The 20026-nt window shown below is 41.0% G+C and overlaps 1 protein-coding gene across 1 annotated transcript in view; it reads left to right on the forward strand.

Annotated features, from left to right (window-relative positions):
• Positions 1 to 937: 937 nt before the first annotated feature.
• LOC112215712 (metabotropic glutamate receptor 7) overlaps positions 938 to 20026 on the forward strand; it is a 175091-nt gene continuing 156002 nt past the window's right edge. The window contains exon 1 of the mRNA XM_024375021.2: positions 938 to 1277. The gene's annotated coding sequence lies outside the window, so the exon portion shown is untranslated. The remainder of the gene's footprint in view (positions 1278 to 20026) is intronic.

A 20026-nucleotide genomic window follows, 5' to 3' on the forward strand; every position in this document is an offset into this window, starting at 1 on the left:
ATGGTTCTCAATCAGAGACAACGATAGACAGCTGCCTCTGATTGAGAACCACACCCAGCCAAACACATAGAAATAGAAAATCATAGAACATAGAACATAGACTGCCCACCCAAATCACACTCCGACCAAACCGCAATAGAAACATAAAACGCTCTCTACGGTCAGGGTGTGACACAGGGACCCATGATGTAATTCTGTTACCGGATGTAAATCCATTTCACCTACTGTAGTTCAATAAACCAAATACATGTTTTCAAACTGAAGGTGTCATGTCATAGCTGACACCCCATTCTTTCTACAGACATCTTTAAATGTTCATTCGGAGCACATATTTAACAATTGTTTGGAAAACTGAGGGATATTTTAATGTAATTCTGCTACTAAACTTTGCATCTGCACAGTTCTTCCAGTGTTTTTGTGCAATTGTCAGTGTAAATTGTTCAAAGTAGTCCTTGTGCATAGAGTTGTAATGGTTTACTAAAATGTGAAAACAAAGGTTTTTGTTTGGCATACATTTTAAATAAAAAAATATGAGTCAAAGCATAATTCTGTTACCGTGTGGAATTACCCATAGGCTACCTGTTGTTTTTAATGCTTCCCATGTAACATAGACCCTCGCTTTTCATAACAGATTTGTAACAGATTTCAATTAGAAATCACAGGGGTTAATACAACAGCTTGCTGCTTCCACTTCTTATCAGGGTAAGTCATTATACACCATGGCTGTAGGGACTGGACTTTGGTAAAGGCTGCACTCGTCTCTGTGTTCACATTACTGAGGGATATGAGTTGTGAAATGAGATCACTGACTACTCTGCTATCAGTGATTGTGCTATAAAACATTATGGTCCAGAACAGAGTAAATTACATGATGTGACGGTGGGGGGCTGGTCACTCATCTCCTACTGCTCTTCTATCTCCTCTCCTTTCCCTTTCTCACATTCCGGGAGAGAGAGGATTATAGGGTGTGTGTTTATACCAAACTATAACAGAGAATGAGAGAGGTAGAGGAAGTGTTCCCACAACGGTGTGGGTTTGCGGCAGAGTATTAGAGAGACAGAGAAAGAGTTTATGTTGAGTAGTTCCATTAAAGCAGTCTGCCACAGAACTGGGCCGGCAGACCCCCCTAAGCCATCTCTGCCACCTGTGCTGTGCAGTGAGCCTCTCTGTCTCTGTGCAGAGACAGACACTGGGGGATATCAGCGGTGATGAATGGTTAGCAGTTCCATCAAGGATCTCCGGGGCCATCCTCAGAAAATGAAACCTTCGCTGAACAGGTAACTCAATTTAACTCCTGGCCACCTCTGCTGAGCTACAAGTACAAATTACTTTCCCAGCTGATTGGAAGGGTGGGACAGAGTATAGCCAGAGCAGCCAGAGCTAGAGAGGGCAACAGGAGAAGCCCATGCCATCTAATTTGCCTGGACATTGTCAGGGGTCGGATTTTCTCCACTATAGATGGAGGAGTGGAAACTGAGGTTCAGAAAGGTTTTTTCTTTTCTTTCCTTTTCAATCAATGAAATGGACTGGCTGAAATCAGGGTGGTATCGAGCGCTGAAGATCGCAGAATGGAGGGTTGGTCACCTGGAACCACTCCCAACTTTACCCACTGTTTCAAAGGAAACTTACTATAACTGTACTGGAGAGGATACATTGCGTCCTTGCCTTCGCTGAAGGATTCTGAATGAAAGCACAGGAAAGTGAAAAGTAAAATACTAGCCTACACTGCAGAAATGCCACTTTAAATTGAGGACAACTTGTAAAAAAACTTTACCGTTATACTAGCCTACATGATAACTACTCTGTTTTGACAAAACTGAAAATGAGTCAGTTCCCTTGCATGGGAGCCCTATATCACGGAGGGTTATGAAATAATTTCAGGATAGTGACAATTAGATAGATTAGCTTCAATGAGAAGAGAGGCATCATTAACAGTGACTCAGTCCCTGGCTCTTAGTAATCTTATAATGATAACGTCGACCTTTCCACAGTCCTGCTTAGTAGTCAGTGTTGGTGCATCTGAGGAGCTCAATAATGCAATCTCCTATCCATTAATAATTACAATAAAACTGAGCTCAGAGAATTACAAATTACAAAGTTGGTGCACAACAATTGAGAGCAATAAGCTTTTTGTGCATATGGAAAGTTTTATTTCAGCTCATGAAACATGGGACCAACACTTTTACAAGTTGTGTTTTTATTTTTGTTCAGCATACACTGACAAAGAAACAGGTATCCAAAAAGTCAATGACAAAACAGAGAAATGATGTGACATTGCATGTATGAAGAACCCACCTGGCTCTTTCAGTAAAGGGCAATCAATTCTAACTCCCTTCCTGTTGCCTATGTGCATCTTCCAAGATATACCACTTACTCTGAATAAAATAGCAAACCTCCCCTTTTAAAAAGCTTTGAAAGAGCTATAACCCTACATTTCTTCTTCCAAGTTTAGAGGGCATATTTACATCCCAAATCTAAACAGTGCATCTCCAATTGATCAACCCGGGCTCAGACCTTAAGTCTAATTAAAAAATAAAAGCAGTGGAAACAAAAGTGATGTTGAGCCCCAGGTTCCAAAACAGACATGGGCAGTAGTAGTTCACACTTTATTTTCTGTGTAACATTGAGAAAAGGAGAAAGAAGACAAATAAAGGAGGCAGAGAGAATGACCGAGCAAGCAAAATAAAGCAGTGCGTGAGACTGATTGTAGCCTGCAGAGGACAGCTATTACGCTCACCAAATTGCAATATCAGATTTTCAATAAGATTGCAGCCATCAATTTATAAATATGGACAAAGCCCTCCCTCCCATCCGTGTACCAGGTGTAACATGTTTCTGCAATCCAATCTGACTACAAGGCCACGAGGTGTTTCTCCTTATTGCTCAGATCCCAGAACAAATCATAAAAGCCCAGCAAATTTCAGGGGCCGGTCGGCCTGGGGAGTGGCCCCCGGCTTCCAGGCTTAGATTTGCTTAGTGATTACACATTGATTACCAGCCGCCATTCCACACACTGTTGTGAGTGTGTTTGTGTGTGTGTGTTGCCACAGAACAAGTGCACTTGGGGGATTTACGCTGTACTTCATTATAAAAATTGAAATAAGCGTGCTGATAAAGTCTTTCCAAAATGAAACCCACCTTTTAAATAGATTTGTTTCCCCCTGCAAGGCCTAACCCTAGTCACAGGACCAGGCTAATGAGATATAAGAAAATGGAGACAAGACATAGGGGATGGAGGGAAGATGGAAGTAGTGAAAGAGGGAAGTGTCTTCTCCTTCTTCACTGCCGATTATGGGGAAAATAACAAATACCACCATGATAGAACTTTCCCAAATAATGTATTACTAAACACTTTTAAGAAAGCCAATTATCAACAGTGAGAGGTGTGGGAGTATGGAGTGAAATAAGAGAGAAGTGGAGAAGGGCTGCAGAAAAGGAGTGGGAGCTCATCTCTCAGTGTTAGCCCTCACCCCTCTGTTTTGATTATTTCTTTATCTCTCTCCGGCTGACTGGCAGTTAGTAACAGAGATTTGCCGAATTGGTTCCTGGACCATAGTTTTTGGGATGACTCCTGGGTTACCGTTCGCTCCTGAGGTCACTGGATATGCTGGGCTTTACAAATCACTGAAACACAAAGAGAGCCACTATTTGATGAAATAAAGTGTGAAATAAGCACAGCTAAGAAATCCTATCCTGTGACATGGACAGGCTGCAGAATAGTGAGCAAGTGAGAGTCAGGTACAATCTTGGTGCAGACAATAACATGTGTGACAGTCTCTGTGAAGTCAGGGTAAGGTGAGGACATTTGACTGTGAAATTAAACTGCTGTGTGTGTGTGTGTGTGTGTGTCCACATTGAAAAATACTATATTATAAACTGGGTGGGTCAAGCCCTGAATGCTGATTGGCTGACAGCCGTGGTATATCAGACCGCATACTACAGGTATGACAAAACATTTATTTTTACTGCTCTAATTACATTGGTAACCAGTTTATAATAGCAATAAGGCACCTCATGGGTTTGTGATATATTGTCAATAGACCACGGATAAGGGCTGTGTCCAGGCACTCCACATTGCGTTGCGCTTAATGACAGCCCTTAGCCATGTTATATTGGTCATATACCACACCTCCTCGGGCCTTATTGCTTAAGTATACAACTATGGTATAAATACTATAGTATTCACTGTGTTTTTTTGCTTACTTTACTGTAGTATTTACTGTAGTATACTGTAGTGTTTACAATTAACTATAGCATAAATACTGTAGTAATGGAGAACAGTATATACGATAGTAATGTAGTGTTTTCGCGGATTGTGTTTTACGATAGTATTTACTGTAGTGTTTTTGCGGACTGTACTATACTGTAGTATTTACTGTAATGCTTTTGCAGATATTACTCTAGTGTTTATTATCTTTCACATAGAAGTGAAGGCTTTCTCCTTCACAAAACCTACTGGAGAAATACTAAAATAGCACATTTTCCATAACCTGTACACTAGGACTGGGTTCTGAACAGATAGTTCAGAGCTTCTGCTCTTTTCTATTACCTGTAGGGAACACAACATATGGTCTATACTTGGCATGTAGGTTTCTCACTTATGGGTGGCACAAATTGCGATATGAGGTAGGGGAATGGGCAGGGTATATGCAAATTAAATACTGTAGTATTTACTATAGCTGTCACGCCCTGGCCATAGAGAGGCTTTTATTCTCTATTTTGGTTAGGCCAGAGTGTGACTAGGGTGGCCATTCTATGTTCTTTTTTCCATGTTTTTGTATTTCTTTGTTTTTTGCCGGGTATGGTTCTCAATCAGGGACAGCTGTCTATCGTTGTCTCTGATTGGGAACCATACTTAGGTAGCTCTTGCCCACATGGGTTTTGTGGGTAGTTGTTTTCTGTATTGTTAGTTTCCTTACAAAACTGTTCGTTTTCCTCTATAATTTGTTGTTCTTGTGTTCTGAGTTTAATAAAATATAATGAACACGTCTCACACTGCGCTTTGGTCCAGTCATTCACAGGAAGAGGATCGTCACAATAGCTAAAAAAGTGTATTTGTTTTGCGGAATGTAGTTTTTTTGCAAACATTACGGAAATATTTATTACAGTTCTTTTTGAGGATACTACTCTAGTAATTATTATAGGATTCTGCAGTATACTACAGCATTCTAAAGTAAGTACTACACTTGATCGAGGCATATTACAGTGAGTATTATAGTATTCTACAGTATACAAAAGTTTACTATAGAATTCTATAGTAAGTACAGTATATTTGAGTGTGTGTTGAAGGGGGACATATCTTTGATCATATGGAATCACTGACATGTATTACTCTCACACACACACACACACACACACACACACACACACACACACACACACACACACACACACACACACACACACACACACACACACACACACACACACACACACACACACACACACACACACACACCATTGCCCTTTACCTCACCATCCCTATTTACCTTGGTGCATCTATTTGAGTGGCATTTTTCTCTGCCTTAATTATGTGGCTGAGCCTGTCACACATGTAAACAGCGGATTTGAACTATTCCCTGTGTTAATGTTCCTGGTACCATTAATGATGGAGGAAACAGACAAGGCTGGGGAGAAATATTAGCCTTGTCAGGCCTGATTTGTCTCCACGTGTTCTCCTCTCTTCGATCCCAGAGCCACCATTACCCAAGCCATCGCCCCAGCCCATCAGCTACCAAGTCCCACCAGCCCCCGGGGCAGGGACAATGAATCATCAATCTGATTTACACTGCTTCTGACCAATGTAGTTATATCTCAGCCCAATAAATCAAGTTTCTCCCCCTTTAACTATTGCATTCATAATGGTTGTGGTGTGATCATATTAAGTATCTGCTGTTTTCCTGCCTGTATCCCAGACCTTCACATGACTTAACAACACATTCCATCACAACACTCTTCAGTGTCATGTTTTAAAAGAATACACAGGGAGGATTGATGTACTGCAACAGTTGTGCTGCCGCTGCTGAGCTCTGTATACTGGGCTCAAGGTAAATTTAGATAAGTAAGCAATAATGGCGTATTTGTGTTATATAAGATTAGTGCACTTGTCACAGTGCACTAGCAGCATATCTCTAAGTATAATTCTCTGTGACGGTCACGAAGATGAAGTCTGTCAGTAAACTCACCCGACCATTCACTTCTACCACTTAAGAAATCAGACACCATTTAAAAGTGAATCTGCCATGCTTTGACAACAGCCTCCAGTCCACATCTCTCTCTCTCACACATCCCTCTCTAACGCATCTCTCTTCTTTCGCCCATCCTTCTCTCTTTGCACTCTCTTTCATGGTGTTAGGGGACACGGTGTTCTTTAGTGGAACTGACACAGGAGAATGTAGCATGAATGTTGGTTCTCCCTGCCCATAGAGCAGGTCTGATAATAGCTCTAGATACCCCATAAACAGAGTAAGCTTCTTCTAAGCTTGAACCAAGGGAGATAGCCAGGCAAACATCACCTATGACTTACTGTTCAGTAGGAAGAAGTTAGAAATGTAGCCTCTTAAGTTTTGTATGGGTTACTGCTGTTCAAATGTACCAGCACCGGTGGTGATGTTGGTGTAACTGCATAAACATTTCATGGAAAATCCTGCCCTCTCTCTGATTTATGCCGTTTACCTTTTCATGCCCCCCTCCCTACACTCCTGGCAGTCATCTTATCAGCAGCGCCCACCTAGGAAGCCTCCCCTCAAGCAGCTCTCAAAACCAGCAAATGTCACATTTGTCTGCCAATGTAAATTCCCCATCTTCCAGAGAGGAGCCACAGAGAGGGCATTACGGGATCTTTTGAAAGCAGCTTCGCTTCCTCTCCCCTGACTTCTAATATGACACAAATCCCTCTGACACTGGAATGTTTTCCTCATAATCTGATGAAGTGAAGTACCAGGGGAACCCTGGCGTGCATAGCCTCAATACCTGGCTGAGTGTTTGAAGACTCTGGGCCCTGCTCAAGGCAAAGGTGGGTGGCCAAGCCTACTGTACTCAAGTCCTGTAGGGGTTTTGAACATGATCCCTCAAACAGCCTTGATTGTTATTCACCTGGAACTGGCTGTCGATTGAGCCCACTGACTCCCATGCAGCCCAAAATGCCACTATAGTCAGTCGTTCTTTTTTTCTTTGTGTTCTTTTGTTTTTGCTGTTGATTTTGAACCTTATTGGATTTTAATCCCCACACATACAATCCCACTGAAGTCCCTCACCACCATAAACAAACAGACAGACGAGGAAGGAAAAAAATGCTAGATTCAGGTACAGAATCAGTCTGTCTGTTCTCTCCCCATTATAGCAGACTACTTTCTCTTTCCAAATACCTGAGTGGAACGACAGAACACGACAGCCCTGTTCTTTGTGGCAAGATGAACATAGAGGAATTACACATCAGTTAAATAGAGCATGGTTAAGGCAGGACTGCATCTCCTCTCCACAGCCTGATCCCCGAGGTAGGGAATCACCTTGTGTGTGTTGGAGCAGGAGGATTAGTCTACTTACCCTGCCTGCGTATGGAAATGATGTTGATCAAGTTGTAGACACAGCTACCTACCGGTTCCAGTGTAGCTATATTTCTCTTGAGGGAGACATAAGGACAACGGTGAACCACACCCTTGGGAGACACCGCTAATAGCCAGTGATCAATCACCATCATCAGGATCATAATTTCTGGCTTTAATAGAAAGGGGAGAAGGGCTATAGTGCAGATATCCCATTGGACAACTGTTGTTTGTGTTCAGCGATTTACTCCGTGATTAGCATAATAAGGAACATGCATGTCTTCAGCTATGACACACTGCCTGTTTCTTTCAACCCATGAGTACTGTCTAATCATGTTCTCATGCTGTGATTTTGTATGTCTCAATCCCTTAGCATATTGCAGGAGATTATCTTTCTAAAATTAACTAGCCCCTTGAGACTGCAGAGATAGCAGCTGATTTTCCACTTGGCGAGTTTTCAACAAACCAAGTGGCTTAATGCAAATGGGAAGCATTCACACATTAGCTGTTTCTAAGGGCTGCGTGAGATTATAGGAGAGTATCATGCTGTTCATGCTGCCGCTTGATGGCATTCATGTAAAGCGAACATATTTTTTTATTGTATTTTGTACTTATTTTTTATTTCACCTTTATTTAACCAGGCAGGCTAGTTGAGAACAAGTTCTCATTTACAACTGTGACCTGGCCAAGATAAAGCAAAGTGACACAAACATCAACACAGAGTTACACATGGAGTAAACAAACATACAGTCAATAATACAATAGAAAAAAAGTATATATACAGTGTGTGCAAATGAGGTAGGATAAGGGAGGTAAGGCAATAAATAGGCCATAGTGGCGAAATAATTACAATATAGCAATTAAACACTTGAGTGATAGATGTGCAGAAGATGAGTGTGCAAGTAGAGATACTGGGGTACAAAGGAGCAAAATAAATAACAGTATGGGGCTGAGGTAGTTGCATGGGCTATTTACAGATGGGTCATGTACAGGTGCAGCGATCTGTGAGCTGCTCTGACAGCTGATGCTTAAAGCTAGTGAGGGAGATATGAGTCTCCAGCTTCAGTGATTTTTGCAGTTTGTTCCAGTCATTGGCAGCAGAGAACTGTAAGGAAAGGTGGCCGAATTGGCTTTGGGGGTGACCAGGGGGTGACCAGTGAAATATACCTGCTGGAGTGTGTGCTAAGTGTGGGTGCTGCTATGGTGACCAGTGAGCTGAGATAAGGCGGAGCTTTACCTAGCAAACTTATAGATGACCTGGAGCCAGTGGGTTTGGCGATGATAATGAAGCGAAGGCCAGCCAACGAGAGCATACAGGTTGCAGTGGTGGTAGTATATGGGGATTTGCTGACAAAACGGATGGCACTGTGATAGACAATTTGCTGAGTAGAGTGTTGGAGGATATTTTGTAAATGACATCGCCAAAGTCAAGGATCGATAGGATAGTCAGTTTTACGACGGTATGTTTGGCAGCATGAGTGAAGGATGCTTTGTTGCGAAACAGGAAGCCAATTCTGGATTTAATTTTGGATTGGAGATGCTAATGTGAGTCTGGAAGGAGAGTTTACAGTCTATCCAGACACCTAGGTATTTGTAGTTGTCCACATATTCTAAGTCAGAAATGTCCAGAGTAGTGATGCTGGACGGGCGGGCAGGTGTGGGCAGCGATCGGTTGAAGAGCAGGCATTTAGTTTTACTTGCATTTAAGAGCAGTTGGAGGCCACGGAAGGAGAGTTGTATGGCATTGAAGCTAGTCTGGGCATTGGTTAACACAGTATCCAAAGAAGGGCCAGAAGTATACAGAATGGTGTCATCTGCATAGAGGTGGATCAGAGAATCACCAGCAGCAGGAGCAACATCATTGATGTATATATACAGAGAAAAGAGTTGGCCCGAGGATGGAACCCTGTGGCACCCCATAGACACTGCAAGAGGTCTGGACAACAGGTCCTCCGATTTGACACACTGAACTCTGTCTGAGAAGTAGTTGGTGAACCAGCAGTCACTTGAGAAACCAAGGCTGTTGAGTCTGCCGATAAGAATGTGGTGATTGACAGAGTCGAAAGCCTTAGCCAGGTGGATGAATACAGCTGCACGGTATTGTCTCTTATCGATGGCGGTTATGATATCGTTTAGGACCTTGAGTGTGGCTGAGGTGCACCCATGGCCAGCTTGGAAACCAGATTGCATAGTGAAGGTTCGGTGGGATTCGAAATGGTCGGTGATCTGTTTGTTAACTTCGAAGACCTTAGAAAGGCAGGGTAGGATAGATATCGGTCTGTAGAAGTTTGGGTCTAGAGTGTCTCCCCCTTTAAAGAGGGGGATGAACGTGGCAGATTTCCAATAAATGTGAGAGCCGGGGAAATCTTGAGGAGAAAATCCTGTTTTTGTAGATGCTCTTTGGTATTATATGTGCTTTGGGTGCTGTAGCAGTAGGCTACTGGGAGTAGACAACATGGAGGAGTTCTAAGTTCTAAGGAGATGCCTGGCTGGTTCACTCGAACTGTTCTAAACCCCAAATGCATCTGCCATTTAGTAGGGTTAGTCAAACCTGCTCTGGGGTTCTTGTCAAAATCAAAATTAATGCTACTTTCTTTAAAGGCAGGTAGCCTAGTGGTTAGAGCGTTGGAAAAGTAACCGAAAAGGTTGCAAGATCAAATCCCCGAGCTGACAAGGTACAAATCTGTCGTTCTGCCCCTGATCAAGGCAGTTAACCCACTGTTCCTAGGCCATCATTGAAAATAAGAATTTGTTCTTAACTGACTTGCCTAGTTAAATAAAGGTAAAATAAAATAAATATAACAAACAAGGCATAATCAATTGCACCACTGACATTTTTTTGGTGGGTGGGCAATAACAATACTTTTCTGAAACACAGGTTTGATTGAATACCAGCTGAATTTCTTGCATGTTACAGGCAAAGACAATATGGGATATATTGTTTGAAATGGTAGAAAATTACCTATAACTGGTCTCACTGCAGGTATTCCCTCTCTGACCTGCACTGTGCTACTATCATCCATACTAAACGATGTCCTGCAGTAGGCTAGACACAGTCCCATATGGTTCCAGTGATGATAATGTGGAGTGGTCATTTATAAGAGAAGGGCAAAGGTACGAATGGAAGGAGACTGGTAAAACAGCCCCATACACTGAAGAGAGTACTTGGCGAGTTTTACAGAGATTTTGCAGATTTGTGTTGTTGCACAATTCTAGTAAAAGGTCTTATAAAACAGGCTTTGTGTTTTACACATCAATGTACTCCACTTTCCCAACACTAGTACATTATTCAGTATTATTGTGTAGGGGGTCATCTTTATTTGGAGTAAATCTATTACCTGTAATCAGATCATGATTTAACAGCACTGTATACCAGCATAGAGTATCAGGATACTTTATAATAATATAATATAATATACTATACTATAATATATACACTTCAATGGACTGCAACTATTATCTGTAATCTGATAATAATCAGTGTGCTGTATAGCTAACCCCCTTTGTCTTCTCTGTAATGCAGAGACTCAGATAAGTGATTCATGTTGGAACTGACAGCAGATATTTCACTGCCCGCCTGTTTGTGCCTCAGCTTTTTTCTGTCAATCTAGCAGGCTATAAAGCACTGGAGTTAACACTAATAAGACAGCTTTCACTGTTCATCTCACACTCTCCCCGCCCCTCCTCTGTCGGACAGGGAATAGATCTGAACAGGTCCTGGAGAAAACCGGGATCATCAGCTGAAAATAACACTGCTTGCGTAAATAAACAAAAAACAATGGAATGGATTGCCACTGTGGATGCCGGTGCTGCGTATGCATAATTGGCTCAGGTCTCCAATGTTTTCATCTGTGAAATTCAAATAGTCACGACTTCCTACAAGTTTTTGCATCATGTATAGAGGAGAAATACAGTATACGTTGGCTAGCATGGCCTTCCCTCTTAGCAGCTATCACACTTTCACTATGAATATGGGATTTATGTCACGTGCTGTAAAATCACAGGTTTTGTAAAGGGAATATGGTATTTCTATTGAAAATATTCTAACTGTTATGGGAATACAAAACCTGCAGTGGGTCTTGATGTGCAAGAGGATAAGTTGTGAAATAACTTTACACATTGCACATGCCGAGAGATGGAATTGCTGCTGACTTCATGTTACCTGAGCTATATAAAAAGCTTTGAAAAATAGCTGCAAAACATTCTACATCAACAAAATGAATGGTGAAAAATCTGTGACCCTGAACGAAGCTTTACTATTTGCCTTTTGTCTCAAAACAGTGTGTAATTATGGGAACATAATTACACACTGTAATGTCATGATTGCTGTCTTAATGGGCCGATATTTGCTTTTAGTGCTCCTTTAAATGACTTTTGTCACCTTCTGAACTTCAGCTGCAATAGAAAACACAACACATACTTCTAAAAGCATTCCGAAAACGACTTGGTTAGATTGGCCTGATCTCTCTGTTGTTTGTGTCCTGCTATATTTTAAAGTATCTATCAATCATGTCTACAGGGCTGTCTGTCAGCTTATTTCCACCCTGAGTGGAATAGTGTCTAATGTAGCCATTCATACTGCTCCTCCCCTCTGATGGAGGTCTGCAGTCTGAGGATGGCCTCTATGTTTAATCCTTTCCTGGACTTTAGTCTTCAGCGTGAATGTAAACGGGCCCAACTGGCCACACTATTCATTTTATTGTTTCTTCTCATTTCCTGCTTGTTGCATTAGTTTGTCCTCTGAGATATATTTTGGCACATTTGAAGAGATTTGGGTTAATAATTGATGGTGCGATTTATGGACTGTAGTGCCTGAGGTTCATCGGCTTAGAAGGAAAGCATTATTTTCACCCACTGTGTTTTTCCATATAGAGACACTGCCTTGATTTATAGCTTCACTTTGATGGCCTTCAAACTATCATTAAAGATTCTTCAAGAGGAAAGTGAAGACCAGAAATGTAATACTCTCAATACAATTTCTGAAACAATTCCCATCTTTAAAGATATTATCTACGCTGAATGAATTCAGCATTAAAAATGGAAAGTGATGCAGGATATTGATCAATAGGCTATTATATGGGAAGTACGCCTACACTGTGTGTAAGGACCAATGAGCACCAAGTCCATAATAGCATATTCAAATTGGGTGTTGATTTAAAGCTTAGAGTTTATATTTTGGGGAAATGAAGGCATAGATTTGAAAAAAAATTGCCGTCTAAACAATGACACATAGGAAAGGATAATCAAGGATGATATTTCTTTATCACCTTTATGTCTCCTAGACAAAACAGAGAAAAAGAGAGGCAGAGTATTTTCTCAAATATCTAAAATGTTGCTCCTGAGAAATAACCATGTATTGCTCTCACATTGATCAATGTATGAGTTCTCTAAATTCTCCTAAATGTGTCTCATTTCAACTACCTTCATTCATGCAAAAAAGAAAAGAATAACAAGAGCTCAGTGAAATTTATATCTGATTCAAAATAATTAGAATCCATCTCAAATGTGCTTCACTTGTCACAGACAAGTATCACCATACATAATCTAGGATCTATCTCAATCTCTCTAAATTGCCTTAAAGCAAGTAGCCTGGCGAGTAGGAGCATTGGGCCAGTATCTGAAAGGTTGCTAGATTGAAAACAGAATGTTGTTCTCTCCCCGAGCAAGGCAGTTAACCCCCAACAACAACTGCTCCCTGGGTGCAGATTATGTCCATTAAGGAAGCCACCAGCACCTCTCTGATTCAGAGGTTGGGTAAAATGTGAAAGACACATTTCTGTTGAAATTATTACTATGAATCTCAATTGTTTATCCTATTGTGCTGATTTAGCTCTTGAAGATATAGTAATAAGATCTCCTTAAATTCTCTATGCATCTCAAATACATATTAAATTTACACTCTAAATCTAAGAACATATGCCTCAAACAATAGCTTCTCTTTTAAATATTTGCATTACTCCTAAGTGGCCTTTAGACAAAAGAAGTCAGACATGAAGAGGCACTACATGATTAAAAATTGAGAAGATCCAATTTGGCACGTTGGCATGAAGGATCGGCAGACAGGCGCAGGAATGCGCAATAGTTTTTTTTATCATACCCCGAATTATGGCGTGCCGTGTAAGGTCATGGGGACGAAGACCAAACAAACATGTAACAAAAACACACAGTTGAAACCCAAACAAAAGAGCGAGGAGTTCCTCGAAAAAATAACACTAGCGCACAATGATTATCACACGAGATGAGACCCGCAATCATCTGCACAATCCACAAGGGCACGAAGGCCCAAAACACACAGCACAGGTACTCACACGCACCAACGGACATTGTAACAATAATTGACAGCACTGTAGTAAACAAAGGGCACATACAGTGGGGTGAACAAGTATTTGATACACTGGCGATTTTGCAGGTTTTCCTACTTACAAAGCATGTAGAGATCTGTAATTTTTTATCATAGGTACACTTCAACTGTGAGAGACGGAATCTAAAACAAAAATCCAGAAAATCACATTGTATGATTTTTAAGTAATTAATTTGCATTTTATTGCATGACATAAGTATTTGATCACCTACCAACCAGTAAGAATTCCGGCTCTCACAGACCTGTTAGTTTTTCTTTAAGAGGCCCTCCTGTTCTCCACTCATTACCTGTATTAACTGCACCTGTTTGAACTCGTTACCTGTATAAAAGACACCTGTCCACACACTCAATCAAACAGACTCCAAACTCTCCACAATGGCCAGACCAGAGAGCTGTGTAAGGACATCAGGGATAAAATTGTAGACCTGCACAAGGCTGGGATGGGCTACAGGACAATAGGCAAGCAGCTTGGTGAGAAGGCAACAACTGTTGGCGCAATTATTAGAAAATGGAAGAAGTTCAAGATGATGGTCAATCACCCTCGGTCTGGGGCTCCATGCAAGATCTCACCTCGTGGGGCATCAATGATCATGAGGAAGGTGAGGGATCAGCCCAGAACTACATGGCAGGACCTGGTCAATGACCTGAAGAGAGCTGGGACCACAGTCTCAAAGAAAACCATTAGTAACACACTACGCCGTCATGGATTAAAATCCTGCAGCGCACGAAAAGTCCCCCTGCTCAAGCCAGCGCATGTCCAGGCCCGTCTGAAGTTTGCCAATGACCAGCTGGATGATCCAGAGGAGGAATGGGAGATGGTCATGTGGTCTGATGAGACAAAAATAGAGCTTTTTGGTCTAAATTCCACTCGCAGTGTTTGGAGGAAGAAGAAGGATGAGTACAACCCCAAGAACACCATCCCAACCGTGAAGCATGGAGGTGGAAACATAATTCTTTGGGGATGCTTTTCTGCAAAGGGGACAGGACGACTGCAGCGCATTGAGGGGAGGATGGATGGGGCCATGTATCGCGAGATCTTGGCCAACAACCTCCTTCCCTCAGTAAGAGCATTGAAGATAGGTCGTGGCTGGGACTTCCAGCATGACAACGACCCGAAACACACAGCCAGGGCAACTAAGGAGTGGCTCCATAAGAAGCATCTCAAGGTCCTGGAGTGGCCTAGCCAGTCTCCAGATCTGAACCCAATACAAAATCTGTGGAGGGAGCTGAAAGTCCGTATTGCCCAGCGACAGCCGCGAAACCCAAAGGATCTGGAGAAAGTCTGTATGGAGGAGTGGGCCAAAATCCCTGCTGCAGTGTGTGCAAACCTGGTCAAGAACTTTTGTTTTTGTGATTTTTGTTTTAGATTCCGTCTCTCACAGTTTAAGTGTACCTATGATAAAAATGACAGATCTCTACATGTTTTGTAAGTAAGAAATCCTGCAAAATCGGTGTATCAAATACTTGTTCTCCCCACTGTATATACAAATGCAGTCAGTGGAAATAGGGGCCAGGTGTGAGCAAGGAAAGTTCCAGAGGGATCCGTGACACAATTCATCCCATGAGGTCAGAAAAATACCTATGTAGGCATAAGTAATGGCTTTGATTTCTGGTCAAACAAATGGAAAAGAGATCTTTGAAAACATATACCAGAAAAAGTCTTAAAAGGTATTAGAAATACATCAAAACACAATAATGTTGAAGTAAAGACCCCTGACAAGTAATATCAACACTTCTATTTAGTTTTGGAGAAATTATTTGCCTTCGGTAAGTTTAAGAAATATTGCCTTGATCCTTAATAATAAGGATAATTCCACTACCAAAAGCCAATATATCTTAAAGATATTCTCAAATGTCTCTACCTCATCAGAAGGGAGGGTAATGAAAGTTCACAGAAGTAACAAGGTAGACCTACCAATTAGTTAGTGTTTTTCCTGATATCAATTTATGAATAATCAAGTGACTAAAACCCCTTAATTATCTTACCAGACATCAGTAACGGAATTACTGCAATTGAATTGGCTCCATTGGAAAATCATAGTCGTCACAAACCACAGTTGGGTTACCTGCTACTGCCCTCTGTTCCACTGGCAAACTGTTGTTTTCTTTCTCTTTCTGTCATCTGGTGGTCAAAGCGAGAGTGTGAAAACAATCTGGACAACCTCTCATTCTCTCTCCAATTAAATGTAATTCTCCTGTCTCTTAATGACATCTACCGATGAGCCTCCTCTCTTTCAATTTACTGCAACCAGCATTCACACTCACTGAGCACTGTCCGACACTGAACGTCCATAGATGTTGAAAAGTAGTTGAAAGTTCCACAGATGTCGTTTTTCGGGCCGGTCCGGACTGGCCTTGATTTGTCCCAAACATAGATTTCCATGATTGGTGACGGTACATTCATATCCAAAATTATACATTTCTGTGTAGAAGAGATCAGGGACCCATGATCTATTTCCGTTACTGTAATTATGTTACCACGTGTAAATCCTCTTCACTTACTGTTGTTCAATAACCAAAAGAGATTATTTCAAACTCAAGATGTCCTGTCATAGCTGATACCCCATTCTTTCTGCAGACATCTTTGAATCTTGACACGGAGCATATATTTAACAGGTTTTTGGAAAACGTGGTCACATAAAAAACTGTGGAGGGTTGTTTTTTTTTACCAAACTTTGCATCTGAACAGTTATTCCAGTAAATGAGTTTTGACATTTTGTGTGTAAATTGTTCAAGGTAGTCCTTGTGCTTAGAGCTGTATGGTTTATTAAACTTTGAAATCAATGGTTTTTGTTGTTTGGCATACATTTAAAGTGAAAACACTGAGTCTCATCGTAATCCCGTTACAGTAGAATTCCCCCTCCCCTACCATTAGCATCTTGAAGAGAGAGAAGGTCTGTGGTTTGTCTAACATTTTGAACATCTGAACATTTTTCATTTATGCTTTTATGTTCATAGAATCACTCATTGTCTGTATGATCAAGACTCTTTGAATCAACCCCTTGATTTGATTATCTTAGATGCAAGCGGCAGGGTTCTTATTATAATCAAGTGCACTTAAGATTGTCTCGTTGATTAAGGGCTCTACTCAATCTGTAAAGCTGAAGCATTACAGATTCCACGATAGAAATTTAAAGGTAATTTCTGAATCTGTAGCCATTTCTTTAATACGGCTTCCAGCTGAGCCTTTTGGTGCCTACTTTTGTTAATACTACTTGAACGTTTTTTTGTAGCTTAAAATCCTGTACTGTTCATTGGTTTTCTTGACTTTTGGTATTCCTCAACATCTGTCAAAAATAAACTCAAGCCTCTAAATATTCTCTCGGTCTCAAGGAATTATAACTGAATGAAAGCCATTCTAAGCACTTGGCATTTCTGCCACTTCCCAGTGAAACTAATAAGAGATAATAGAATCCATTCCAAATAGAATATAAAGAGGGAATCAGCAGTAAGAAAGGCACTTGCCTGTAATCTTCTGAAAGGAACCTGCATTATGTCTCCTTGGTTATACATTTTATTTTAATTTCCTGTTTATTTCACCATCTGAAGCTATGGAAACTGGGAGCGGATTTAAATTTCCTTCAGTTCTCGTCTCTTTCTCCCATTGCCTTTGATTCATAGATTTTATTTTCAGCTTGAAAGCAAAAAAGGGTGAGATTCTAAAATGAGAAAAAACTGCCATAAGACACGGAGGAGCTTAAAGCGAGGTGAAAGGTGGAGAAGATAGGCAGGATTTGAAACTCCCATTCGGGTCCACTGAATATGAAAATATGAAGGATTGTCTGAAACCATGTAACAAAATGTGATATTTAGCTAATGAACTGGGCTTTATTCAAACCCAGAGCAACCCTACAAGTCCCTGTCCGTACTGTGCCCTGTGTATAGAAAGCAGTTTAATTCTCTTACACACAGTCAGACAGGCATAAAATTCTACAGTCTACAATCATTTGCCTTGCTCAGCTTTCTCTGGCAACTTTGTAAACATAAATGACTGTATTTTCCAGCGTGTCCCTGCATCTCTATGCATCTTTCTGTGTTTCCTTGCCTGTGTTGTGGTATGAGTCAATGAGACATGATAATATAAGGCTGTGTGAGTATTCATGAGAAATCACCAGGGAATCACAAACCCTGACCTTACCATGACCTCTCTCATCTCTCTGATATCACCTCTAAAGGGAAATGTGCATATTTTAATCCGCAGGGAGTTGGATAATGAACACGTAGTGCCACCCTCCGCCTCATATTTCTCTCATGAGGGATGATCATCTGGAATGGCTCAGATACTCATTGTGTGTGCAGGCAGTGGAACTGGAATGTCACTGGGGAATATTATGCCTGTGCGCTCATGGGACATACTGAGCAAAGGGAGAGGCAAGGGGGTAAGGGGAGTTGGGGAACACTGAAGTGTTGCGCTAATTGAACAGACAGACCCTCGGAATAACTCAGCCTCAGACCAGACCTGTCCCCTGCTGGCCTGAACAGCTCCGCTCTGTTGAAGCGTGGAACAACTTGGGTCTTTGTAATGGTGTGATGCATCAATGCAGATTCTTATTGGTCACTCACAGGGGTGCATGTTTTTGTTCTCGCTCAGCACTAACACACCCAATTCATAATAATTAACCAATCCTCAACCCCTTGATTATTTCCAACCTTGATTAGTTTACATCAGGTGGGATAGAAGAAAAACGTGAAACCTTGTGGATCTACTCGCCAGGTGTAGGAGTAGAAAATCCTGCACTAAGGTATCAGCTGTGATGTATAGTATATACAGTTGAAGTCGGAAATGTACATACACTTAGGTTGCAATCATTAAAACTCGTTTTTCAACCACTCCACAAATATCTTGTTAACAAACTATAGTTTGGTTAGGACATCTGCTTTGTGCATGGCATGACACAAGTAACTTTTCCAACAATTGTTTACAGACAGATTATTTCACTTATAACTCACTGTACCACAATTACAGTGGGTCAGAAGTTTACATACACTAAGTTGACTGTGCCTTTAAACAGCTTGGAAAATTCCAGAAAAGTATGTCATAGCTTTAGAAGCTTCTGATAGGCTAATTGTCATAATTAGAGTCAATTGGAGGTGTACCTGTGGATGTATTTCAAGGCCTACCTTCAAACTCAGTGCTTCTTTGTGTAACAGATGTTAATCGAACTCTCCTTGCATTGTGTTTTGTCCAAATAAATCACCCCTGCCAGTGGTCCCAGTTGAGCATTATTTATTATCTGTTGTTAAATAGGAAACAGCACATTAGTTGTGCAGGGCTTAATGATGTTGATGGCTGTCAAAGGTCAAATCTGTAGCATGAAAACAACTGTGTTAGCAGTGAGCTTATTACATCGGTGCTTGCTAGCTAACACACTTATATACAGCAATCATATACCAAAGCACATCCCAGAAAGCCCCTCAATCCCTAACAGGTACCATATATCCACACATGTATAAATCAGCAATGTACAGCAAAGTTGTACACAGTGTAAAATAGAAAAATTTAAAATAGTATTCAGAACGTGACCTACACTTTGCATCACATTTTCATACGGAGACCTGATGTTCGCGATCTCCCCCTTTCTGCAAGCTGGGCCAATAACAACACACCTTATTGTCATCAGAATTGAACCAACCAATAATCAAATCAAATCAAATCAAATGTTACTTGTCACATACACATGGTTAGCAGATGTTAATGCGAGTGTAGCGAAATGCTTGTGCTTCTAGTTCCGACAATGCAGTAATAACCAACAAGTAATCTAACTAACAATTCCAAAACTACTGTCTTATACACAGTGTAAGGGGATAAAGAATATGTACATAAGGATATATGAATGAGTGATGGTACAGAGCAGCATAGGCAAGATACAGTAGATGGTATCGAGTACAGTATATACATATGAGATGAGTATGTAAACAAAGTGGCATAGTTAAAGTGGCTAGTGATACATGTATTACATAAGGATACAGTCGATGATATAGAGTACAGTATATACGTATGCATATGAGATGAATAATGTAGGGTAAGTAACATTATATAAGGTAGCATTGTTTAAAGTGGCTAGTGATATATTTACATCATTTCCCATCAATTCCCATTATTAAAGTGGCTGGAGTTGAG

Source organism: Oncorhynchus tshawytscha, linkage group LG16 (genome assembly GCF_018296145.1).
Source record: "Oncorhynchus tshawytscha isolate Ot180627B linkage group LG16, Otsh_v2.0, whole genome shotgun sequence".
NCBI classification, from domain to species: Eukaryota; Metazoa; Chordata; class Actinopteri; order Salmoniformes; family Salmonidae; genus Oncorhynchus; species Oncorhynchus tshawytscha.